This window comes from Cetorhinus maximus, chromosome 31 (assembly GCF_964194155.1).
Source record: "Cetorhinus maximus chromosome 31, sCetMax3.hap1.1, whole genome shotgun sequence".
In the NCBI taxonomy this organism is placed as follows: domain Eukaryota; kingdom Metazoa; phylum Chordata; class Chondrichthyes; order Lamniformes; family Cetorhinidae; genus Cetorhinus; species Cetorhinus maximus.
In genome coordinates this window covers 14159366-14180915 of record NC_135909.1, presented here as the reverse complement: position 1 = coordinate 14180915, position 21550 = coordinate 14159366, and the positions used below count along the sequence as shown (strand labels likewise).

At 42.7% G+C, this 21550-nt stretch overlaps 1 long non-coding RNA gene across 1 annotated transcript; it reads left to right on the top strand.

Annotated features, from left to right (window-relative positions):
- Window positions 1-2214: 2214 nt before the first annotated feature.
- Window positions 2215-20844, top strand: LOC144670299 (uncharacterized). Its single transcript, XR_013573842.1, has 3 exons — window positions 2215-2565; window positions 2943-3139; window positions 20612-20844. It is a non-coding gene; the product is annotated as an uncharacterized LOC144670299 (long non-coding RNA).
- The last annotated feature ends 706 nt before the right edge of the window (window positions 20845-21550 follow it).

The following is a 21550-nucleotide window of genomic DNA, read 5'->3' as shown; positions in this document are numbered from 1 at the left end:
ATCTGTCAAAACAATAATTATCTGTGTCTTTGACGTGATGCTGTTTCCGCTATGCTGATAATCTTGTCCTTCTCGATGGTCAATGTCTCAGGGTGGACGTTGCTGTCCAAATAAGCATGGAAATTACTGCAGGTTGTCCTGTAGATCGGACATACTGAAGCTAATATGTATAAACTTCATTATATCGTGTCCAAATAAGATATTTGTTTTCTTTTTTGTTACTCAGATAATCATAGAGTGATAGAGAGCAAGGGAAGGCCGTTCGGACCATGGCCTGAAATGGGCTGAGAGAAAGGGGAAATCCTCGGCTGGTGTATTGTTGCAGCACTTCTGCTGCGTCCATGTGTAAATTAAAACGATTTGAGAGATTGGTTACAGATTGAAGTGTTAACTGGAAGCAAGAAGCTGATGTAAATTTACTATGAAGCAAATTCAGAGGTGATCTTGTGTCGCAGCCAAATGTGGTTTTTTTTAGTGTTAATGAGAATTTAAATAAACTGAGTATGGTTTCAATCCATCGATCGCTGGGTTAGGAGGCCAGCACGCTTTTGCACACCAGTCTCCTCCGAAGCAACATTTTTCTACTGCCTATTACCGTTGTTTGGTAGCCAAACACCTAATCACTTCCTCATTACATTTTAAACAAGAGCACAACTATTGGGAAGCTCACCCAAGCTCCGCAAATCCACTTACGCTACCACAAATATACCAGACAGAGAAAGATACACAGGAAAGTAGCAAGAGACTATCAGGGTAAACACAATCGCTGACAGGAAAAGGTGCTGAACAAACCAGCAAGATATTACAATGGAGAAACTGATAATTTACGAAAAGGTATTTCCTGCTGCATAAAGATTGGGCCTGTTTTAAAAGTAGTTCCTATTGTGTAACTGTGCTTCCTGCTGTAAAACTGATCCCTCTGTGGTGAAACTGTGATTCTGCCGTTGAAACATCCTCACTGTCGTTGTGTAAAATGCTTCCCTGCTGTGCAAATGTGCTCCCGGCTGCCTAAATATGATCCGTTGTGCGCAAAAAAAAATTCTGTTCGATAAAGATATTTCCTCTAGTTTAAAGATGTTTTCTGTTCTGTGAGGAGGTTTTCTGTGGGAAAATATGTTCTTCCTGATGTCATGGTCTTCCTTGTCAAGTGCTGCCTTGATATCAAGGGCAGTCGCTGTCACTTCGCCCATTGAGTTCAGCAGTTTTGTCTATGTTTGGGCCAAGGCTGCAGTGCAGTCAGGAGCTGAATGGTCCTGGTGGATCCCAAACTAAGCGTCAATGAACAGGTTATTGCTAAGTAACTGCTGCTGGATACCACTGTCAAAGACCCCATGCATCATTTCTTTATTTTGATAGGGAGGACAATAATGCGGTGGTACCTCGCCTGGTTGCATTTGTCCTGCTTATTTTTTGTGGACATGACATGCCTGTTGGCATAGCCAGCGACTCGTCGGGGGGATTGGGGGGGGAGGGGATATTCTGGATCTTGTGCAAAGCTCTCGTTAAACCGGAATGGGATTACTGTCATCAAACCTCGACTGTGGCTGTTAAACCTTGGGAGAACATGTGATTGTGGGATACATGAGGCATCTATAAAACTCTGCTACTATACCTGAATGAGATTTGTTCTGTATCTGTCAGTCACTACACAGGTAATGCTTGCGAGTGTAAGATTTATTCTGTATCTCAGTCTGTCGAACGGCTTGTGAGATGCGATTCCTTCTTTATCGGTCAATGTCTAGTACTGCATGTGAGGCCGGGGTTAATTCTGGCTTTTCCCTTGTCTTCACCCTCCTCTCCACCATCCTCCACATTGAATGGATCATCACTTGTCATTTCTTAACAAGGCAGCCAGTTGTTGTGACCTGAATATTCAGCCGGGAAATGAGGTGGAAGCGGATTCGATATAAACTTACATGAGTGAAACGAAAAATACGGGATGGAAAAATATTTTAGGGCTATTGGAAAGGACAGAGGAGTGGGGCTGATTTGGGACAAATGAGCTTGCTCTGATACGATTAACACAAACACATCCTCTTGTTTTGCAGTTTATTAGGAAATGGCGGACAGCCCTTCCCAGAATGCTCGGGGTGATGTATAACGGCCTATCTCTATCAGATAGGCACTGCGCAGGTGCAATAGGTCGTACACCGGAAATCCTGCCTGCCCCGAGCAGTCGCGCGTCACAGCTCCCAGAACGTGAGGTTGGCCGAGCGCAGCCTCAGTAACGCCGAGTCTCAGCGGCTCTCAGAGCCCGAATCAGAGCCGCCGGGTCCGGCGGACGTGCGGAGAGGGACCCGGGGGACTTCACCATGAAGCCGATGGTGCAGCGCCTCCCCCATCCCAGCCGCCGCTTCCCGATTTCTTCCCCCGTTTGCACCGAGTCTTTGATGCGGTAACAGAGAGGGTTGGGGAGGGTGATGCTGTTCATGTGGTTTACATGGATTTCCAAAAGGCATTTGATAAAGTCTCACACAACAGACTTGTGAACAAAGTTACAGCTCATGGAATAAAAGGGACAGAGCAACATGGATATGGAATTGGCTGAGTGACTGGAAACAGAGGGTAGCGGTGAATGGTTGTTTTTCAGACCGGAGGAATGTTTATAGTGGAGTTACCCAGGCGTCGGTGTTAGGACCCCTGCTCTACCTGATGTTAATGTTGGTGCACGGGGCACCATTTCAAAATTTGCGGATGAGATTAAACTTGGTGGTATTGTGAACTGTGAGGAGGTAAAAGGTCTACCTCGGAATTTCACAGGACCGGCTGTGGGGAGCATGCACACTCTCAATGCCTGGGGAAGTCAGTGCATTAAATAGAGCGGTTTCCGAGATGCAGGGAATTGTGGGAACTGCAGCCACCATGAGCAGATGTTAGTAAGTGTTTTTTTGCAGGTTTACTGTCAGTGACCTGAAATGTGATCTCTGTTTCTCTTTCCACAGATGCTACCTGACGTGCCATGTCTTTTGAGCATTTTCTCTCCTCATTTCAGATTCCCAGTATCCACCTGATTTTGCACGTGAATTATTGCTGGTGTTGCTCACAAAACCGAGGCCAGAAACACAAACTGACAAATGCAGATCCCTTTTGCGTAAGGGTGGATGTTGGAAGTGGAAGTCGTTCCTCACTTTCTTTGAAGGTATGTTCTTGTTGGCTGACTTTGAATTGCGGAGCAGAGAGAGGAGACATTGATGGGTTTAACCACGAGAACTTTTAAGTACAGGAGGGCCCAACCATTTCTGATAAAAGGTCATTAACTGTTTCTTGTACAGTAACAGAGACTGACAGGAAGTGAATTTCACATTTACATACATGAACAAAGAGTGACAGAGTTAGTTCCACCCACACTTAGTGTAAAAGAGGTTGATAGAGTTAATTCATTGAATCATAGAATGATTACAGCACAATTGGAGGCCATTCAGTCCATTATGACTATGCTGGCCATCTGAAGGAGCAATTCACCTCATGCCACTTCACTGCCTGTTCCCCATAGACCTGCACTTTGTTCCTTTTTGGATAATAATCCAATTCTCTCTCGAGTGCTTCAATTGAACCTGCCTCCCCCACATTCTCAGTCATATTCCCCAGCTGCTCGCTGCATGACAAGGTTTTTCCTCATGTTACCATTGCTTATTTTGCCAATTACCTTCAATCTGTGCCCTCTGGTCCTATTTCTTTCTAACAATGCGAGGGAAAAATTTTTCATGTCTACTCTGCCACACTCACAGTAACAGAAACTGACAGAAAATTAATTCCAAATACATAGAGTAATGCAGATTATTAGAGTTTTGATTCAAACTCATGTACGGTAATGGACTCAGACAAAGAGTTAGTTTCACATCACTTCCAATACCAGACTTTGGCTGGAAGGTAGAACCATAGGACCTAGAAAAGTTACAGCACAGAACGAGGCCATTCACCCCATCTTGTCCATGCCAGCCCGAGGACACCCAGGTGTCCTTTCTAATCCCACCTTCCTGCAACTGGCCCATAGCCCTGTAGCTTACAGCACTTTAGGTGCAGATCCAGGCACTTTTAAAAAGAGTTTCAAGTTTCTGCCTCTACCGCCAACTTGGGCAGCGAATTCCAGCCACCCACTACCCTCTGCGTAAAAAAGTTCTTCCTCATGTTCCCCCTACACCTTCTGCCATTTATCTTGAATCTGTGTCCCCTTGTTCTAGAATTCTCCACCAAGGGAAACAATTTTATCCTGTCCACTCTATCTATTCCCCTCATAATGTTATACACCTCAATCAAGTCACCTCTCAGCCTTCTTTGTTCAAAGGAAAATTACCCCAACCTATCCAATCTCTCCTCGTAGCTACACTTTTCTAACCCTGACAACATTTTTCTAAACCTCCCCTGCACTCTCTCCAGAGCTATTATGTCCTTCCTGTAATGTGGTGACCAGAACTGCACACAATACTCCAGTTGTGGCCTCACCAGGTAATTCCAGAATCACACATAGCAACCAAGTTTGACTGAAATTTAATTTCACACTCACTCACAGTAACTGAGATTCACACAGAGTGAAGAGCACACTCACTGCATGACTGAGACTGACAGACATGGAATTAATTCCACATCTATGTACAGTAACAGAGCTTGACATGTAAGGTATGAATTCAACACCCACAGACAGTACCAGAAACTAAGCGAAAGAGAGTTAATTCCTCACTCACACACAACAGAGACAGAGCGTTAATGTCACACTCATATATAGTAACACAGATTGACAGACGATGAATGTGGAATTAACTTTTTTGAAGTAACAGAGCCTGAAAGAGAGTTACTTCCATAGGCCTATACAGTAACAGAGACTGACAGACACAGAATTAATTCTACACTCCAATACGGTAACTGACAAACTTAATTTTATTCACCGAAAGTAACAGGTTATCATGCAAAGAGTTAATTTCACACTCTTGTACAGCAACCAGCATGGTCGGAATAGAAAGCTAAATCAGCACTTGCACACATGACAGAGATTCACACTCATATGCAATAAGAGTGATTTGCAGAGAATTAATTGCACACTCTAAGTAACAGAGGCTGACAAGTAGTTTGTTTATTCCTCACTCACATAGATTAACATAGACTAATATGAGAGTGTGAAATAACTGTCTTAATTACTCTCAGTCTCTGTTATTGTAGGTTAATTCCTCACTAAAACGGTAATGGAAATTGACAGGTCCTTAATTCCACTCTCAGATATCCTAACAAAGACTGTGAAAGAGAATTCCACACTTACAGTAACTAAGACCGACCGATAGAGAGTTAATTCCGCACTCACATACAGTAACTCAGACTGACCCATGGAGACTTTGATCCACACTCACCTACAGTAACAGAGACTGACTGATTGTAGTTAATTCCACACTCACATTCAGTAACAGAGACTGACCAATAGAGAGTTAATCCTGCATTTACATTCATTAACAGGGATTGATATAAAGATTTAATTGCACATTCTCATACAGTAACAGAGACTGACCAACAGAGAGTTAATCCTGCATTCACATACATTAACAGGGACTGATATAAAGATTTAATTGCACATTCTCACACTGTAACAGAGATTGACTGAGATTTAAATTGCACACTCACATTCAGTAAGTGATAGACAGAGAATGAATTCCACACTCACATGTAGATCAGACTGAGTTAGTTCCACACTGAAATAGAGCAAAAGAGACTAAAAGACAGGATCAATCCCACAATGACAAATTAAAAATATAAGAAAGAGAAGCAGGAGTAGGCCATTCAGCCCATCAGGCCAGCATAGCCATTCAATAAGACCATGGCTGATCTGATTGTGGCCTCAACTCCACTTTACCATCCACCCTATAATCCTTGACTCTCCTGTAGATCAAAAATATGTCCACTCCACTTGAATATATTCAATGATCCGACCCACCCTCCACTGCACTCTAGGGTTCTGAATTACAAAGGAAATAAATTCCTTCTCATCCCCATCTTCAATGGGAGATGTTCATTTTTAAACTGTGCCCTCTGGTGCTAGTTTCCCCATAAATGGAAACATTCCCCTCAACATCTACCCTCAGAATCTTATATATTTCAATGAGATCACCTCTCCTTCTTCGAAACTCCAATGGTGATTGGCCCAACCTGCTTAAACATTCCTCATAAGACAACTTCTTCATGTCAGGAATCAGTCTAGTCAAACTTCTCTGAACTGTCCTCAATGCAAGTATATCCCTCCTTAAATAAGGAGACCAAAACTTTACACAGCGCTTCACATGTCGTCTCACCAATGACCTGTTGTCGTAGCAAGACTTACCTACTTTTATATTCCACCCCGCCTTGGAATAAAGGCCAACACTCCATTCGCCTTCCTAATTACTTGCTGCAGCTGCACATTAACTTCTTGTGATTCATGTACAAAGACACCCAGATCCCTTTGTACTGCAACATTGTGTAGTCTCTCTCCACGGTATCACAGTATCTTTACAGTGCAGAAGAAAACCATTCGGCTCCTCAAGTCTGCAGTGGGTCTCTGAAAGAGCATTCCATCTAGTCCCACTTCCCTGCCTTATCCCTGTATCCTTGCACGTTCTTTCTTTTCAGGCAGCAGTCCAATTCGCTTTAGAATACGGCGATCAAACCTGCCTCCACCACACTTTCACGAAGTTTGTTCCAGTCTCCAACCACCCTCTGGGTGAAAAAAAAATCTTCTCATCACATTTTCTCCTTTCGCCAATTATTTTGAATCTGTGCCCTCTAGTTCTTGATGTTCTCTTGAGTGGTAACAGTTTATCTCTATTTGCCCTGTCCAGACCCCTCAAGATCTTGAACACCTCTCAGCATTCTTTTCTCCAGGGCAAAGAGTCCCAACCTCTCCAATCTGTCCTCACAGCTACAGTTCTTTACCACTCTAATTATTCTTGTGAATCGCCTCTGTACTCTCTCTAATACCTTCACATCCTTCCTCAAGTGTAGTGCCCAGAACTGGACTCAGTACTGCAGATGAGGCCTAACGAGTGTTTTATACAAATTCAACATAACCTCCTTACTCTTATACTCAATGACCCTGTAATTAAAGCCTATGATACTATTTGCTTTATTAACTGCTCTTCAACATGCCCTGCCATGTTCAATGACGTATGTACGTATACACAGAGGTCTTTCTGTTCCTGCACCTCCTTTAGAGGCTCTCCCTTTATTTTATACTGTCTCAGCAGATTGTTCCTGCCAAAATGAATCAGCTCACACTTTTCTGCTTTGAACTTCATCTGCCACTTGTCTGCCCATTCCGCCAACATGTCTATGTCCTTTTTAAGTTCACAGTTGACAATATTTCCAATCTTTGTATCGTATGCAAATTTTGAAATCATACCCAGCACACCCACAGTCTAGGTCATTAATATATATCTTTTAAACAATGTTTTGTTTTTCTATTCTTCCCATCAAAGTGGAAAACTCACATTTTCCCACATTGTATTGCAAATGATTGCCACTCACTTAAACTATCTATATCCTCTTGCAGACACTTGTTGTCCTCCTCATCACCTGCTTTTCCACCTATCTATGTGTTGTTTGAAAATTTGTTGATGGTCTGTCCCTTCATCTGAGTCATTAATATAGATTGTAAAAAGCTGAGAACCCAGCACTGTTCCCTGTGGCACTCTACTAGTTGCAGTTTGCTTACCTGAAAGCTTACACTTGCAAACAAGAACAGAGACTGATGGACAGAGAGTTAATTACACCTTATTATAGATTGACAGAGTGAATTCTGCACTCATACAGTAACAGAGATTTACAGTGTGTAATTACCATACTAAAATACATTATTGGAGACTACAGGATATAGAATTAATTCACACTCACAAAGTAACGGAGACGACGGAGAGAGAATTAAATCTACTTTCAATTAGAGATGGAGAATGATTAATGCTGCCCTCATATGCAGTAACAAAGATTGACAGTTGATTACACTATCACATGCAATAACAGCGATGAACAAAGGATTAATGCCCCACTCACATACACTAATAGAAGAACACCAGATACAGAATTAATCCCACCCTCTCTCACACTAATGAAGATGGACAGAGCGGTAATTCTGCACTGAAACACAGGAGCACAGATCGACTAACAAAGAGTTATTTGTGCACTCAAACACACTAACAGAGATTGAGGGAGAGTTAATTCCAGACTCACTTGCAGTAATAAAGGCTGGCAGATACAAAATTAATTCCATTCTCAAATAGACTAATGGAGACAGATAGGTAGAAAGTTACCATAATTCTGCCCTGAAACACAGTAACAGAGACTGCCAGATAGAGAGTTAATCATGCACTCACATACAGATTGACAAATACCAGGGATTAATTAATTCTACATCCCCATACAGTAACAGAGATGGACAGGGAGGGAGTAAATTCCACACTCTCGTACAATAACAGTGACCTGGTTCACACTTGAATAATTCATCTGACGTGCGTCACATGGCCTCTTCATTGTTTCATCATATTTTCTATCTTCCTCATCATCCAAGGAGCCCTGGCTTTGGTTTCCCTCCCTTCTCCCTTATTGGAATGTACCTAGTCTGTACCTGAAACATCTCCTCCTGAAAGATCATCCGTTGCTCTGTTACAGTTTTTCCTTTCAGTCTCTGCTTCCATTTCACCCTGGCTAAATCGCCTCTCCTCCCATTGAAGTTCGCTCCCTTCCAATCACTCTTACCCAAGGGTCCACCCACAGACACTTGGTTCACGTGGCCAACCTTGGCCCACCTCATTCCCCAGCACCAGATCCAGCAATGCCTCCTTCCTAACTGGACTGAGAACATTCTGGTCGAGGAAGTGCCTCTGAACACATTTCAGAAATCCCCAGATATCACCACTCTATCGTTCTTATACATCTGTGATTTTCCTGCAGATTTGCTTCTCTATCCCTCTCACTACACCTCCCCTTTTTCCTTCTCTCTCTGTTCTGAACACTTTGTATCCTTGAATATGAACCCGATCCTCACCATTTTTAAACTGCGTTTTAATCATTGCCACTGCATCATTTTCCCACATGGCTATTTGTGCTTTGAGATCACCAACGTTATTCACTACACATTATGCGATTACAAACATACAATCCAAACAGTTCCTTGTATTCCTCTTAGATTCTTCTTCATCTACTCCTATCTTATATGCTCCTACTTCCTTCTCTAGTTATTCCTCTTTTCTACTTCTATATACTGATTCCCAGCCCCTGTGAGCTTAATTAAAACCCTCCCCAACCACACGAGTGACCCTCCCCACATGGACATTGGTCCCAGTCTTGTTAAGGTGCAACCTGTTCCTTTTAAATAGTTGTTTCCTCTTCCAAAATTGGCCCCAATGTCCCACGAATCTGAAGCCCTCCCACCTCCTGCACTGGCCGCAAGCCACATATTGACATTTACATATTTACATTTCTACTCCCACTAGCACATGCCACATTAGTAGTAATCCAGAGATTACTGCCTTTGAGGTCCTACTTTTTAACAACCTCCCTAGCTGCTGAAATTCTGACTGAGGGACCTCAATACCTGTCCTCCCTGTGTCATTGATACTGACGTGTACGACAACCTCTGGCTCACTCCCTTCTGCCTGCAGAATATTCTGTACCCTCCCCGTGATGTCCTTTACCCTGGCACCAAGGAGACAGCACACCATGTGGGACTCACATTGACCGATACAGAAATGCCTGTCTGTCCCCCTGACTATGGGATCTGCTTTAACAACTGCATTTCTACTCTTCACTTTTCCCTCCTGTGCAGTTTCTTGCCCATTGACTGCAGTTCTTCAGGGTGTCCCCATTCCCAGCAGTCTCCAGTGCTGAGTACCGGTTTGACAGTGGCACCCACCCCGCAGACTCCTGCATTTCCTGCCTGTTCCTACTCTTCTGGATGGCCACCCATCTTCGATCCTGAACTCCCTCTTTCCCTTTGGGGTGTTCACCACCTGGAACGTACGATCCAGGAAACTCTCATCCTCCCTGATTCTCTGCAGTGACTCCAACTGCCCCTCAAGCTCAGAAATCCTGAGCTCGAACTCAAGCAGCTGGAGACACTTGTATGCAATTGGCCCCTAGACACATGAAGTGTCCTGAGGTTCCCACATGGGGCAGGAACTGCAAACAACAGGTCACAGCTGCCCATCCATGATCTAAATAAACCCCTATTCCCTCTTTTAGAATCTAATCAGTACTTTGTTTAAATTATTAATTTTATTTAAGGCCTCTTGACCTGCCCTGCACTAATACTCTTATTACACTTATACTTACTGTTATACTTACCCTGATTGAAATGTTTAATTTTCCAGCTCCTTGTTTAAATCAATGCCCTAATTTAGAGAAATCGGCACAAACCAACCAGCTCCCTTCTTTCCCCTGATATCATGCTTTGACTATTTATTATAAACATGGCCGGTTTGCTCCAACCCCTCCCTCACAGCTCTTTATCCCCCCCACCGCTCTCTCTCTTCTCTCCTTCTCTCTCCCACTGCTGCTCTCGGGCTGCTCTGCCGCTGCTCTTTATCCACCCCTCAGCCTCACTCAGCTCTCACTCTCACTCACTCTTGGCTCCTCCACACTCCCAAGTTTCTGACTGTTTAGGAAATTCTCAGATCTTTCTTTACTCCAAGATGGATAATCTCACACTTCCCCATGTTGAACATCTTCAGCCAGTTTTGTTCAGCCACGGAATCTGTCAATGACCCTTTGAAACCTGCTGCTCCCACCTACACTACTAACCATGTAACCTAACCTAGTGTCATCAGCAAACTTGGATATAGGCTGGAAGTTATTGAAATTTACAAGAGCTCTGGGAATGGGAATAGAACAGCCGACTGATCTGACAGAGCATCAGATCTGTCTCAATCCCCCCAGCCTGAAAAACAACCGCTCACCACTACTTTATCCTTTCTGTCCCTTTATTCAATTTTGTGTCCATGCTGCCACTGCCCCTTTGATCCCATCTGCTTGAATTTTACTAACTTCTCTATTATGTGGAACTGTTTCAAACCCCTGTGGAAGCCCAGACACACACAATCAACCTCACTCCCCTGGTCAATGTTCTCTAAAACTTCATCAGAGAACTTCATTAACTATTTCAGTCCTGATTTTCTGTTAACCAATCTGTACAGGTTGTTATTTATCAACCCATGTTCTACGAAACGATAATGAATTTTGTCCTGGATCATTGTCTCTAAACCTTTCCCCACGACCAGCATTAGACTAACTGGTCTGTAGTTACTGGGCTTATCCCTCTCCATTTTAAACACGGATGTAACATTAACATCCTGCAGTTCTGTGGCTTCACTCCCATATCCGAGGAGGATTGAAAGATTCTGGCTCGAGTCTCTGCTATTTCCACCCTTCCCTCAGTGTATCTCATCCGGATCGGGTGACTTTTCTACTGTACGCGCTACCAACCTTGTAATTGCCTTCTCTATCTTTTTTTACCCCATCTCATTTCTCCACCAGCTCCTCCTTCACTCTGACATTAGCGGCATCCACTTGTTTTGTGATGACAGATGTAATGTTCCCATTTAATCCCTCAGCCATGCTCTCTGCCTCCACAGGATCTCCTAATCAGCCGACCCTTTCAGTGACTGTCCATATGTTGGTAACATCCTGCAGTGTTTTCCCTTGTGTTACCCTCTAACCCTTTCTCATACACTCTCACTCTGCTGATCTAATTACCTTTTTCAGCTCTCCTCTGTACTTTCTGTATGCTGCTTGGCTCTCTAATGTATTAATCATCTGACATTTATCATCAGCCTGTTTTGGCGTACGCACAGACATAAGATGCACCTAATCCCCACTCTCAACAAATGCTTTTAACTCTGTCTTCCTCTGCACAGATGCTGTCAGACCTGCTGAGTTTTTCCAGTGATTTTTGTCTTTGTTTCAGATTTCCAGCATCCACAGTATTTTGCTTTTATCCATGTTTTAAAGTCATCACGCCTATTCCCACTGTGTTTGAGCTTGCAGGATACTCAATTTCTTGTTTGTAATTTAATTGTTACAATTCATTTATCGCAAAGTTAAGATTGTTTTTGAATTGTCAATTCATTTGCACTGTAATTCTAGTTTATTTGAATTCAATGTCTCAACAAACTGGAAGTTTACTAAGGAAAATCTAGACATGACTTACTTGTTCTGCAATAAGCTGTCTGCTCCACCCAGTTCAGTGAATCCTGTCCTAAACAAAATGCTTTATCCAGACAATATCTCTACTTGATGATCTGAGGATTCACGGGGCTCTCGGCTTTTACTCATTGATCTTCACACGAGTTGATCCAGTTTTGAATGTTGACTTGTTCGCTGATATCGATTTTCTCGGATTCTTCACCAGATTTCTCTGCTGCCCAATGAAGTTCTCTCAGCAGAGTTCTCAATAATAACTTGACTTTTCCTCACAGGAAAATGTGATCTTGATGGTTTTTGAACTTTTTATGGCACAGTGGATAGCAAGTGCTGAGCTGCTCAAATCCCAGAGGGAAACTTAAAACAGCTGCCATGACTGTTTGCAATTTGTACTTTATTTCATGCCTTGAATTCAGTAGTAGTGAGCCCACTAAGACTTAGAGGTTTTTTTACAAAACTAAAGTAAACATTTATTAATAGAAGAAAAGATTTTAAGCACATGTATGGGCCTTCAAATTTCTACAATAATAACTGCTAAATCTCCTAATTAATCTATCTCCCAGTTACACCTCCATTAAGGTAACAGTAATACAAAATAGATTCAACAGACCCAGACAAAGCACAAAATACCCTTGACAGGGAGATTCACAATGAGTTTTCTCAGCTTCAGTTCCTGTAGACAGCATCTTGGTACTTTGTAGTTGGAGGCTTTTCACACTTGTTGGATCTTACCATGCCTTTTGCTTACACATAAACTCAGTTCCTTTATATATGTTTCTCCGTTTTTAATAAAAATCCCATTGTTCCAATATGTATTTGAAACTTTACTTTCTCCATAATATAAACCTTTCATAGCGCTCATGCTATCAGTAATCTTTGGAAAAAATAAACACACTGTTTGTCTTAGCCTCCATATGGTTAGGTGTAACACCTTACTATCTCTTTGAAATTCACTACTCTGCTTTATCTAAAAACGCAAATGTTCTTCACTCCTCACATTCTAAAACTTCAGCCATGTTTACATATTTAGCATTTCAAACCGAGTAACACCTAGATAACACAAAAACTCCAGACTAGCTGTTTGGAATTAAATTGAAACCCCTCCCACACACACAAACTCAATCAGAGAAACTAATCCAAACCCCACTATTAACCTACCTTTACAATAAATCACAATAACATTATGAAAAATATTATATTTTCATGACAAACTATTTTATTAACGGATTTAGTTTTGTAAATGTCTCCCTCGTTGTACATGACTCCCCATTTCAGTTTCCTCCAGATTTAGTCTTTTTCTTTCTGAAGAGGGGGTGGAGGAATTAATTTTAACAGGCAACGTGTTCAGACTGGCTGGTAATTTGAAATCCTGCTTGGTCCAGGATTATGAAGACCAGGATATAGTAGCAGAAATAAACTATTCTTCCTCATGTCTGCTGTGCCATTTAATGAGTCATTTTTATTTTAACTCAATCTACCCAGCTTGGTTTTGAAATCCTTAAAGCACTTACCAGACAGAAGCTACCAGCTTCAGTTTGGAAATTTTCGGTTGACCCCCAGTCTTAACAGTTCAAAATTTCCACCATTATTTGTATGAAGAAGTTCTTCCTGAAATTACCCCTGAAAGGCCTTGTTCTAATTTTAAGGTTATGCCTCCTTGGTGAGAACACCCTGCACCAGAGGCAATAGTGTCTCTCATAGAGTCATAGAGTTATACGGCACAGAAACAGGCCCTTCGGCCCATCGTGTCCATGCTGGCCATCAAGCACCGATCTATTCTAATCCCATTTTCCAGCACTTGGACCATAGCCTGTGTGCTATGGCATTCCAAGTTCTTATCTCAATACTTATTAAATGTTGTGAGATTTCCTGCCTCTACCTCCTCCTCAGTGTGTTCCAGATTCCAACCACCCTCTAGGTAAAAACTTCTTTCCTCAAATTCCCTCTAAACCTCCTGCCCCTGAGCTTAAATCTGTGTCCCCTGGTTATTGACACCTCCATTAAGGGAAAACTTTTCTTCATATCTACCCCGTCTATGTCCCTCATAATTTTGTATACCTCTCTCAGGTTCCCCCTCATCCTTCTCCGCTCTAAGGAAAGCAACTCTAGCCTATACAGTCTCTCTTCCTAGCTGAAACGCTCCAGCCCAGGCAATATCCTGGCGAATCTCCTCTGCACCATCTCCAGTGCAATCACATCCTTCCTATAGTGTGACAACCAGAACTGCACACAGGACTTCAATTGTTGCCTAACTAGCATTTTATACAACTCCAACACAACCTCCCTGATCTTATACTCTATGCCTCAGCTAATAAAGGCAAGTATCCCATATGCCTTCTTAATCACCTTATTTACAGGTGCTGCTCCCTTCAGGGATCGATGGACATTTAAACCAAGGTCCCTCTGTGCTCCCTAGGGTCCGACTATTCATTGTGTATTCCCTTGCTGTATTAGCCCTCCCAAAATGCATCACCTCAACCCAATTAAATTCCTTTTGTCACTGCTCTCCCCGCCTTCCCAGCCCATCTATATTGTCCATAATCTAAGGCTTCCACCTCACTATTTACAACGCCACAAATTTTCATGTCATCTGTGAACTTACTGATGATACATAGGAACTAGGAGTAGGCAATTCGGCCCTTCTAGCACGCCCTGCCATTCTTTATGATCATGGCTGATCATCCAACTCAATAGCTTGCTCCCGCTTTCTCCCCATATCCTTTGATCCCTTTCGCCCCAAGGGCTATATCTAACTCCTTGAAAACATACAATGTTTTGGCCTCAACTACTTTCTGTGGTAGCGAATTCCACAGGCTCCCCACTCTTGGGTTGAAGAAATTCCTCCTCATCTCAGTCCTAAATGGTCTACCCCATATCCTCAAACTGTGACCCCTGGTTCTGGACTCCCCCACCATCGGAACATCCTTCCTGCATCTACCCTGTCTAGTCCTGTTAGAATTTTATATGTTTCTATGAGATCCCCACCTCATTCTTCTGAACTTCAGCGAATATAATCCTAACCGTCTCGATCTCTCCTCATATGTCAGTCCCGCCATCCCAGGAATCAGTCTGGTAAACCTTCGCTGCACTCCCACTAAAGCAATAACTTCCTTCCTCAGATAAGCAGACCAAAACTGCAGACAATATTCCAGGTGTGGTCTCACCAAGGCCCGGTATAATTGCAGCAAGACATCTCCGCTCCTGTACTCGAATCCTCTCCCTATGAAGACCAACATACCATTTGCCTTCGTTACCGCCTGCTGCACCTGCATGCTTACCTTCAGCGACTGGTCTACAAGGACACCCAGGTCTCGTTACACATTCCCCTCTCTCAATTTACAGCCATCCAGATAATGTTCCTTCCTGTTTTTGCTACCAAAGTGGATAATCTCACATTTATCCACATTATAATGCATCTGCCATGCATTTGCCCTCTCAGCCAGCTTGCCCAAATTATACTGAAGCAGCTCTGCATACTCCTCACAGCTCACCCTGCCACTCACCTTTGTCTCATCTGCACACTTAGAGAAACTACATTTAGTTCCCTCATCTAAATCATTAATATACATTGTCAATAGCTGTGGTCCCAGCACCGATCCCTGTGGTACCCCACTAGTCACTGCCTGCCATTCGGAAAAACACCCATTTATTCCTACCCTTTGTTTCTTGTCTGCCAACCAGTTTTCTATCCACCTCAATACACTACCCCCAATCCCATGTGCTTTAATTTTACACGCTAATCTCTTATGTGGGACTTTGTCAAAAGCCTTCTGAAAGTCCAAATAAACCACATCCACTGGCTCCCCCTCATCAACTCTACTTTTTACATCCTCAAAAAATTCCAGTAGATTTGTCAAGCAAGATTTCCCTTTCGTAAATCCATGCTGACTGTCTCTGTTTCTCCCACTGTTTTCCAAGTGCTCAGCTATTAAATCCTTTATAATGGACTCTAGAATTTTCCCCACTACTGACATCAGGCTGACTGGTCTATAATTCCCTGTTTTCTCTCTACCTCCCTTTTTAGTTAGTGGGGTTACCTTAGGTACCCTCCAATCTGTAGGAACTGTTCTAGAGTCTATGGAATCTCGGAAGATGACCACCAATGCATCCACTATTTCTAGGGACACTTCCTTATGTACTCTGGAATGTAGATGATCAGGCAGCGGGGAATTATCGGCCTTCAATCCCATCAATTTATCCAACTTCATTTCCCTACTAATACTGCTTTCTTTCAGCTCCTCCCTCTCACTAAACCCTGTGTTCCCCAACATTTCTGGTATGTTATTTGTGTCTTCCTTTGTGAAGACAGAACAGTCAGAAGTATGTATTTTGTTGCACAACTATTTCTTTGTTCCTCATTATAAAGTCCCCTGTTTCTGTCTGTAAGACCTAAATTTGTCTTTACCAATCTTTTTATCTTCACATGCCTATAGAAAATTTACAGTCAGTTTTTATGTTCCCCGCAGGCTTACTCTCGTACTCGATTTTCCCCTTCTTAATCAATCCCTTTGTCTTCCTTTGCTGAATTCTGAACTGCTCCCAATCCTCAGGCCTGTTGTTTTTTCTGGCTAATTTATATACCTCTTCCTTGTGTTTCATACTATCTCTAATTTCCCTTGTAAGCCATGATTTGGTCACCTTTCCTGTTTTACTTTTGTGCCAGACAGTCATAAACAATTGTTGCTAAACAATTGTTGCAGTTCACCCATACACTTTTTCAATGTTTGCCATTGCCTATCCACTGTTATCCCTTAAAGTAACGTTTCCCAATCCATCATAGCCCACTCGCACCTCATACCATCGCAGTTTCCTTTATTAATATTCAGAGCCCTTTTCTCAGAATCAACTACTTCACTCTCCATTTTGATGAAGAATTCTGTCATATTATGGTTGCCCATCCCCAAAGGGCCTCGCACAACTAGATTGCCAATTATTCCTTTCTCATTAAATAATACTCAGTCTAGGATGGCTTGTTCTCTAGTTGGTTCCTCAACGTATTGCTGAAGGAAACCATTCCGTATACACTCCAGGAATAATTCCTCTATGGTATTGTTACTAATTTGATTTGGCCAATCTATATGCAGATTAAAGTCACCCATAATTACACATGTGCCTTTATTGCATGCATCTCTAATTTCCTGTTTAATGTCATTCCCAAAGTCACCACTACAGTTTGTGTCTATATACAACCTCCACTAACATCTTTTGCCCCTTAGCATTTCTCAGCTCTACCCATACAGGTTCCACATCATCGGAGCTAATATCTTTCCTCACTATTGCGTTAATTTCCTCTTTAACCAGCAATGCAATTCCATCGCCCTTTCCTTTTTGTCTATCCTTCCTAAATGCTGAATACCCTTGGATGTTCAGTTCCCGTCCATGGTCACCCTGCAGCCATGTCTCCACAATCCCGACTATATCATACCTGTTTACATCTATTTGCGCGGTTAATTCATCTACTTTGTTGTGAATGCTCCCCGCGTTAAGGCACGAAGCCTTAAGGCTTGTCTTTTTAACATTACTTGTCCTGTTCCCACTATTTTTCACTGAGATCCTGTTTGATTCTTGCCCTTGCTTTCGCTGCCGATCAGTTTTCATATTCCCCTTTCTATCTTCTGTTCCTGTCCGTGATTCCCCATTCTCTGACTCCTTGCATAGGTTCCCATCCCCCTGCCATTTTAGTTTAAACCCTCCCCAACCACTCTAGCAAATATTCCTCCTAGGACATCAGTCACTGTCCTGCCCAGGAGTAAATTGTCCAGTTTGTACTGGTCCCACCTCCCCCAGAACGGGTCCCAATGTTGCCGGAATCTGAACCCCCCCTCAAACCATCTCTTCAGCCACATATTTATCCGATGTATCCTGCTATTTCTACTCTAACCAGTACATTGCACTGGTAGTCACCCTGAGATCACTATCTTTGAGGCCCTACTTTTCAACTTACTTTCTAACTCCCTATATTCTGCTTTTAGGACCTCATCACTTTTTTTACCTATGTCGTTTGTACCAATGTGTACCACGACCACTGGCTGTTCACCCTCCGCCTTCATAACATCTGTAGCCGCTCTGAGGCATCCTTGACCCTCGCACCAGGGAGGCAACATACCATCCTGGAGTCTCGTTTGTGGCCAGATAAACGCCTATCTATTCCCCTTACAATTGAATCCACTATAACCATTGCATTACTACACTTTTTTCTCCTCGCCTGTGCAGCAGAGCCAACTGTGGTGCAACGAATTTGGCTGTTGCTGCTTTCCCCTGAGAGGCCATTCCCCCCCCCAACAGTATCCAAAGCGGTATATCTGTTTTGCAGGGCAATAGCCACAGGAGATTCCTGCACTGCCTGCCTAGTCCTCTTGCTCTTCCTGGTGGTCACCCATTCCCTTCCTGCCTGCGGACTCTTAGCCTGCTGTGTGACCACCTCTCTATAAGTGCTATCCACGATACTCTCCACCTTGCAGATGCTCCACAATGTCCCCTGCTGCCGCTCCTACTCTGAAACCCGGGCTTCCAGGAGCTGCAGCTGGAGAGACTTCCCACACATGTGCTAGCCTCGGGCACTGGACATTTTCCCGGCTTCCCACATAGAGCAGGAGGAGCACACCACGGCTTTGAGCTCTTCTGCCATAACTTACCCCTTTAAATTAATTTAAACCTTTTGGAAGATACTTAGTATCAAATAATATCAATTACTCTAGGGCCCTTCTTCCCTGCAGCTCATTATTACAGAATATTGCTCTTACAAACGATTAACCACAAAATAAGACTTTGAAAACTATAAGCGATAAAAGTAGTAAACACTTACCCGACCCTACTCACGGTATTCAAGGATCATCTTGCTCCCTCCTCACTGAACTCTCTCAGTCACCAAACTCTAACTTAAGCACTCTACTGCAGCCCAAAGCAGCACTGCTGTGCAGTGCAAAGTCAGCAATGTAACATGGCCTGTTTTTATACCCTCTGAACTCAGCCTCTGAAAACCTGTTGAAGCCAGTTATCTAATTAACTAGTAGCTGCAAGCAGAGACTGTATAAACCCTGTTTTAAAGCTGGCCTAAAAACTCACCTTCTTCCAACCCAAATAGCAACTTTTAGTTTATTACTAAATTAAAGATAGACTAGACTTTAGATAGAAATTAACCCTCAAATTCCCTCAGTCATCAAACTCCAACTTAAGCACTCTGCTGCAGCCCAAAGCAGCACTCCAGCGCAGACCCCTGTATTCACCTCTAAATCATTAATGTACACTACAAATAGCAAAGGTCCCAGCACCACTCTTCACCGACTTCCAATTGCAAAATCAACCTTCGACCATCACCCTCTGCTTGCTGCCACTGAGCCAATTTTGGATCCAATTTGCCAAATTGCCCTGGACCCCATGGACTCTTACCTTCTTGACCATTCTGCCATGCAAGACCTTTGGAAATATTTATATTTATATTTGATTACATTTAATTCATTGCCACAGAAGGCTGTGGAGGCCTGGTCATTGAGTGTATTTAAGACCGAGATAGATAGGTTCTTGATTGGTGAGGGGATCAAAGGTTATGGGGAGAAGACAGGAGAATGGGGTTGAGAAACTTATCAGCCATGATTGAATGGCGGAGCAAACTCTATGGGCCGAATGGCCTAATTTCTGCCCCTATGTCTTATGGTCTTATAAATGATACTTATAAATTATAATATATAAATTATATAAAATATAATTATATTTAGAAAAAGACTTAGGGTCTTCCTTTATTTTGCCCGCCAGTGTTTTTGATGCCCCCTCTTCATCAACCTAATTACTTTTTTAAGTACCCCCTACACTTTCTATACTCTTCCAGAGCTCCTGCTGTGTTCTGCCCTCTGTACCTGCCACGAGCCTCTATTTCCTTATCCAATCCTCTATATCCCTTAACATTGAGGGTTCCCTGGAATTCTCTATCTGAACTGTCAAATCATTCAATCATCGTAAACATCTCAGTTAGATCACCCCTCAACATTCGAGACTCAAGGCGTTGCAAGGCTAGTCTTTGCAATCTCTCCTCATCAATTTGAGCCTGGTATCACTGTGGTGAAACTCTGCTGTTCCCACACCAAGGGCAATCTAACCTTCCTGAGGCGTGATGTCCAGAACTGACCGCAGTGATCTAAATGGGCTCTAAACAGATTTTATATAACTGTAGCATGAGTTCCAACCCTTTATATTCTATTAGCCTTGTTAGATTTTTTTTTACCTCCCTTTTAATGATATCTGTGAATGGCTCTCTGCTCCTCCACAGTTTTGAGCATCTCACCACAAAATTAAACAACCTGCTCTATTTTTCATAGGTTTAATTGGACGGCCCCTCACTTTAAAGTCCATTTGCTAAAATTTGCTCACTCACTAAACTTACCAAGAAAATTTCAAACTAAATGTGTTCCCCAAGCATAATGTTATGTTATTGCTCCATCACCATTAACTTTTCCCATTGCTCTTTCAGCTAGTGTAAACCCAGAGAACGGAAAATCTCGCTGCCTTTTATGAATCCTATTTTATAATCATTCTAGAAAAATTTTGCTGAAGACCTGTAATTACCAGTCTCAATTTTGAGGAAGTCTGAACAAATCCGGGATCTCCAGTGAGGTATTGACGAGCATCAGATTCCAGGTCTATTTTCTGCAAAATGTAATGAAACGGAACGAAGCAATTAATTAATAATATCCACAAACTAACAACAAGAAGAGCGGTTCGGCATTCCGAGTTCTTCTGCAGACATCCGGTTGCTGCTAATGGACCAAAAGAGGCCTAAAACTTGAAAGAAACCCTCTGGTAGAGCCCTCTGAGCATGTCTCCATTAGACCGTGCAGACAATACCTGCTTCATAGAGAACAATGGCAGGAAGTATGAGCAATTTCTCTGTCGGCATTCTGTGGGAATAGAGGCTACAAGATAAAACAGAATTAAAAACGCTGGACAGATCCTCTGGGAGCAGGGCCGTATAGCACGAATTCCTGGAGTGTATATGGCATGTTTTTCTGGACCAATACATTGAAGAACCAACGAGAGAACAGGCCATCCTCGACTGGGTATTGTGTAATGAGAAAGAAATAATTGGCAATCTAGTTGTGCGAGGCCCCTTGGGGATGAGCGACCATAATATGATAGAATTCTTCATCAAGATGGAGAGTGACGTAGTTGATTCTGAGACTTGGGTGTTGAATCTTAACAAAGGAAACTATGATGGTATGAGGCGCGAGTTGGCTATGATGGATTGGGAAACATTACTTAAAGGGATGATGGTGGGTAGGCGATGGCAATCATTCAAAGAGCGGATGGGTGAACTGCAACAATTGTTTATTCCTGTCTGGCGCAAAAGTAAAACAGGAAAGATGTCCAAACCATGGCTTACAATGGGAATTAGAGATAGTATTAGATGCAA